At 54.9% G+C, this 5,684-nt stretch overlaps 1 long non-coding RNA gene across 2 annotated transcripts; it reads left to right on the top strand.

Annotated features, from left to right (window-relative positions):
- The first annotated feature begins 127 nt into the window (after positions 1 to 127).
- LOC144242646 (uncharacterized) lies at positions 128 to 5,412 on the top strand. Of its 2 annotated transcripts, XR_013338404.1 has the most exons (4): positions 128 to 841; positions 977 to 1,272; positions 3,720 to 3,841; positions 4,090 to 5,412. It is a non-coding gene; the product is annotated as an uncharacterized LOC144242646 (long non-coding RNA). The 2 variants fall into 2 exon arrangements; XR_013338403.1 differs by having other exon boundaries at positions 3,720 to 5,412.
- Positions 5,413 to 5,684: the final 272 nt, after the last annotated feature.

Here is a 5,684-nt window from a genome sequence, read left to right as displayed (position 1 = left end):
TCTCCAAGTCGCTTTTAGCAATGAGAGAGGCTTCCAGGGGAGGCCACCTCAGGGGGCGGGGAAGGGGGGGTGGGGGAGTGCTGTGATGCCAGGATGGAGATGCTAAGTGTCCAGAAAAGTGCTGGCGACAGCCCGGCCCCACCTGGGATCGCCCCTGCTGGAGGCCGACAGGCCACCTGGAGCCGGTCCCCGCCTCCCGGAGCCCCTCCCAGAGTGAGGAGGTGGCCGCCAGCCCCGCGCCTTCTACCCTCACCTGTGAGTGTGCGTCTGCAGGGGAGGGGAGGAGGGACCCCTGCCAAGAGGCTGGGGAGACGCAGCTTTCCCCCGGGGCTGGTGGTCTTGAAGGTGCTCCCCGGTTCCCGTCAGCCGGGTCCCCAGGGCCTCAGCGGAGGGGCCGGGGCCCAGACTGGCAGGCAGCCCAGTGAGGCCCGGAAATCTTCCCTGTCTGTATCTTCTCCCCTTCTGCACCACCCCCCTCCCCAGGAGCCCGCCCATCCGCCTGGGTTTGGACTCTCAGCGTTTGGCCCCGTCGTGAATCGAGGAGGGAGAGACTGGCCCCGGGAATAGCTGCGGATCAGGAAGTGTGTTGCACGGGTAGGTGCCGGGTCCGTGCTGGGTGAAGTGGGGACCCCCTCCCCCCACCGCCTCCCCGGTTCCCTCTGCGCTCTTCTGCAATCCAGAAATGATGCTTCTCCGAGTGGACGGTTTAACCGCAGGCCTGGTACGAAGAAGCCATGAGGGCTTCACACCCCTGGATGTCTTCCCGACTGAGACGAGAAAAGGCCCTTTTGAGCCATCAGCTTCCTTCGAACGAGCAGATGGAAAGGCAGCAAAAAACAAAGTAAAAGCAAATGGCCTCATTCATCTATTTTTAAAATGATACTTGTGAAACACGAAGATTTGTTCGAAAACAGTTTTTTAAAGAGTAAACAGTTAAAGCCCCTGGTCTCAGAGCCCGTCTTAACTCTCTCCCCAGGGATAAGCTGCTGTTGTGTGAAGTGTGACCACCTCCTCCCAAGTCGCCACACCTGCAGGCCCTTCCAGAGGCGGCCGCTGCTCTCACCTCATCGCCACAGATTCCATTTGTCTGTTCATGTGTCCGTTAGCGTCTCCAGCACTTTCTGTGGGAGCTCATTCCCGTCTTCCAGGCCTCAGCTCAAGCATCACCTCCCCCCCTTCCGTGTCCCTACCCTGTCCCTGTTTTTCAGAGCACGTCACAGTTTGCAGTTTCTGTTGGTTTACACGTGTACAGTTCTTCTCCCCGACTAGAAGGTAAGCGGCCCCTTCCAGTCACTGCTGTCCCCTGCGCCCGTAGCGCAGTGTCTAGCGTGTGTAGACGATCAGTAGGTATTTATTCAGTGAGTGAATATGTGAGCAAATGAAAGGACACGATGCCCTAGGTATGTCTGTACGGTCCTGAGTCTTGCACTATTTACAGTTTGCCCAAACGCTGGCCTCTGCCTGAGGCCAAAGACAAAATTCACCAAATTCAGATGTGAAGACAGAGGAATCCTGGAGCTGTTGCAGCCTGCCTGCAGGCAGAAAGCGGGCCCTTCTCACCCTGTGTAACAGGATTGCTTTCTCCGCCGGACCCGGGCTTTCGCTGCGTGCTGCACAATCAGTGTTTTATGAAACAGCTGGCTTGGGCTTCAAAAGGCTCTCACCAGTGACAATCTTTACTGAAGGGAGAGAGAGGGGGCTTTTTTTTTTTATGTTTTATTTATTTCTGAGAGAGAGAGAGAGACAGCGTGAGCAGGGGAGGGTCAGAGAGAGAGAGGGAGTCACAGACTGAAACAGGCTCCAGGCTCTGAGCTAACGCGAGGCTCGAACCCATGAACCGTGAGATCATGACCTGAGCCGAAGTCGGACACTTAACTGACTGAGCCACCCAGGCGCCCCAAGAGGATGCTGTTTTTAAAACTTCCTTTATATTTTGTTATGTTTTAAAAGTCAGCACATAACTTCTTAAAACATTTTAATTGTGGTGAAATACACTTAACATGAAATTTACCACTGGAAGATTTTTTTAAGGAAACATACAGTCTGGCAGTGTTCACTACATTCACACCAGGCAACAAATCCCTGAGCTGTTTCCGTCTGGAAAACTGGACCTCTGTAGCCATTAAGCAGCTCCCCTTTCCCCTCCCCACCCCACCCAAACCTGCAGCTACCACCATCGAACTTTCTGTCTCTGTGAAGTTGATTGCTCTCCCGTTAAGTGGAGTCTGCGATCGAGGATTCAATATTTGTCTTAGCGCCTGGTTTCTTTCACTTAGCAACATGTCGCCAAAGGACACCGTGTTGTAGCGTGTGTCGGAATCTCCTTCCGTATTAAGGCTGAATAACATGCCGGTGTATGTGTGTGCCCCATTTCACCTTTCCTTTCATTCCTCCATGGAAACTCGGGTTGCTTCTGCCTTTGGCAGAATAAGGCTGCTGTAAATAAAGCAGAGTATCTCTTTGACGCCCTGCCTTCAATTATTTGGGGCATGTATCCACATGGGAGTTGCTGGATCATATGAGAGTTCTGCTTGTAATTTTTTGAGGCACCGCTGTGCTGTTTTCCAGAGCGTGGCATCGTTTCACATTCCTGCCAGCAGTGGATAAGTATTCTGATGTCTCCACGTCCTTGCTGACACTTGGTATTATCTGGTTTCTGGAGAGTGGCCATCGTAATGGGGGTGAGGTGATAGATCGTGGTGGTTTTGATTGGAATCCCCCTGATAGCAGGTGATGTTGAGAGCATCTTCTCCCATGCTTGCTGGCCATTCATACGTCTTCTTTGGAGAAATGTCTTTGGAGAAATGTTCAGATCCTGTGCCCATTTTGTAATCAGCATGGTTTTGTTGGTGGTGGTGTTGGTGGTGGTTACCGAGCGCATATTACTTTTAATTTTTTTTTTTTTAAATATTTTTTTTTTTTTTTTATTTCTAGGAGCTAGAGAGAGAGACAGCGTGAGCAGGGGAGGGTCAGAGACAGAGGGAGTCACAGACTGAAACAGGCTCCAGGCTCTGAGCTGGCAGTCAGCACAGAGCCCGACGCGGGGCTCGAACCCACGAACCGCGAGATCATGACCCAAGCGAAAGTCGGACGCTTAACCGACTAAGCCACCCAGGCGCCCCACACATATTACTTTTAAAATCAGAAAAGAATTTATAAAGAAAGGGGGAGAGAGCACACAGGAGGCCAATCAAGAGAGTGTAGTGGTTAAAAGCCTGGGCTCTGAAATTAGAACGTTCAGTCACCATAATTGTTGAGGGCCTTCTATGTAAGTCAGGATAAGCTAACTAACACGTGCCCCTGAAAGCTCGGCGACCCAATACAATAACAGACTTGCTCGCTTTCCTCAAGTTCGATGTGGCCTGAGGTGGAAAAAGGATGGAAGTTAGGGAGGGTCAGTAAGTCGTCCAGGGGCTCTGTCATGTAGTCATTTAGGGACCTACGCTGCATCCATCCTGTGGCCCTGACGTCCGCCACATGTGGCCTCCAAGGTCACATCGGGAGGGGATGAAAGGGAAAATTACACAAGGGTAACTTTTTATGGACCAGTCTTTGCCTGTATTACATCAGTCTAATCTTGTAATACGGCCCCACCCACTACAAAGGAGACCGGGAAACATCCTTTTCCTGTGTGCCCGGGAGGAAGGGCCATTGCAGCATCTCTGCAGCACTACACCCCTTTGGTCACCAGACCATCTCATTCTCCTTCCCACACACAGAAACAGCCCCTTCCCTCGGGAGACAACCCAAAGCCGTGTCCAGGATCTCCAGATCACGTACGCTCTTCTCCCTTGGGGCCACACGCCACTCTCATGTTCTGGTGACCAACCAACTAAGGGGGGTAAGTTGTCTGCCCCACACCCCACACCCAACACACAGTTGTGAAGTAAAAATAATGAAACTCCCACTGAGAAAAGGGAGGGTGCGGTAGCCCCTGGTCCAGAGAAGCGACAGTCTCCTTGCTGTGAGACAGGCTTTGTGAGGGCTCCCTGCTCCGGGAAGGGTGATGTGCCCCGGTCAGGTTCGGGCCTGACCTCTGAAGGGCAGGCCCTGCCCATTTCTCTCCTTGATCTCATCCTCACCTCAAAGGAGTCTTTCCTTCCCGATGACCGCCCCTGACTACACCTGAAGAGTTCTCTGAGGAGGAAGCCCTTCCCCTTGACGACATCCAGCTCTCGGAGCTGTCCGCCTTGCGCGCGTGTCTGCCAGAGTCAAAGAAGTTTTTAAGGGTGACTTCATGACGTCCCTGGTGCTAATTCTCTAGAAGGTTATGGGCTTAATGAGGTAGAGAGAGCTGTGCAAAGGGCAGGCCTACTGGAAACCCACACAGAGATGGGTTGGACACAGGAGCCTGGCCCGTGGGGGGCAGTGCAGCCTGGAGAGGGACACTGGGGAGCCATCGCCACATCGCTGGCCTTTATCAGCAGGCCGACACATGTAGACAGGCCAGGGAAGAGGTCCAAAGACCGAGCCCTGGGTCACTCCAGCGGCCGGAGAGGTGGCGAGGCGCCCACTAGCAGGTGAAAGGAAGGGCCTGGGAGGAGGTGAAAATCCAGAAGAGTGTGGTGTCCAGGAAGACAGGTGACAAACGTGTCTCAAGGCAGGTGTGCTGATGGGTCACTAAGGTGACCCAGCTGTCCTGGGCCTCCATCTGTCCTGGGCCTCCACCTGTCCTGGCCTCCATCTGTCCTGGGCCTCCAGCTGTCCTTGGCCTCCACTTGTCCTGGGCCTCGAGCTGTCCTGGGCCTCCATCTGTCCTGGGCCTCCAGCCGTCCTGGGTCTCCAGCTGTCCTGGGCCTCCAGCTGTCCTGGGCCTCCACCTGTCCTGGCCTCCATCTGTCCTGGGCCTCCAGCTGTCCTTGGCCTCCACTTGTCCTGGGCCTTGAGCTGTCCTGGGGCTCCAGCTGTCCTGGGCCTCCACCTGTCCTGGCCTCCATCTGTCCTGGGCCTCCACCTGTCCTGGGCCTCCAGCTGTCCTGGCCTCCAGCTGTCCTGGCCTCCATCTGTCCTGGCCTCTAGCTGTCCTGGCCTCCATCTGTCCTGGCCTCTAGCTGTCCTGGGCCTCCAGCTGTCCTGGGCCTCCAGCTTGCAGATGGCAGATGGAGGGACTTTTCAGCCTCCGTAGCTGCACGATAAGTCTTTCTATAGATCTACATAGATCCTGCTGGGTCTGTGTGGCCACCCCTGACAATTACAGGGCATCCTGGGAAGAGAAGGGGGAGGCGTGGCGGGCTTCGGGAGGAAGGAGGGGCGATGTGCTGGAAGAGCAAGGGGAAAACCTGGCCCGTGCTGGCCCGGAGGGGAGGACAGGCGTCACCTGAGCGGCCCCCAGCCGCTGTGCCCTCAGGACCGAGCCTGGTTTGGCCTGAGTGTGAAGGTGAAGAGCGCATTCAGGGAAGAGGCTGTAAATGTAGGAAGCCTGGGAATCGGAGAGGGTGTGGGGGGGGGGTCCCAGAGGGGGCACGGACTTCATGTACTGGGGGACGGGCTTTGGGTCTCATATTTAGTGGATACATTTGTCCTTCCTCAAAGAGGACAAGAAACACGCCGGGTCACAAGGCTCCTCAGTGACAGGGGTGCCATCCTGATACCAGAGCCAAGACTCTCCCTGTGTCCCAGGCTTCTTAGCGGGAAACCCAGGAGTCGCTTGTCTCCTGTTCCAGAAAACCCTAGGACTCCAATCA

This window comes from Crocuta crocuta, unplaced genomic scaffold (assembly GCF_008692635.1).
Source record: "Crocuta crocuta isolate KB4526 unplaced genomic scaffold, BGI_CrCroc_1.0 scaffold36, whole genome shotgun sequence".
In the NCBI taxonomy this organism is placed as follows: domain Eukaryota; kingdom Metazoa; phylum Chordata; class Mammalia; order Carnivora; family Hyaenidae; genus Crocuta; species Crocuta crocuta.
This window is presented reverse-complemented; position numbering and strand designations above follow the sequence as displayed.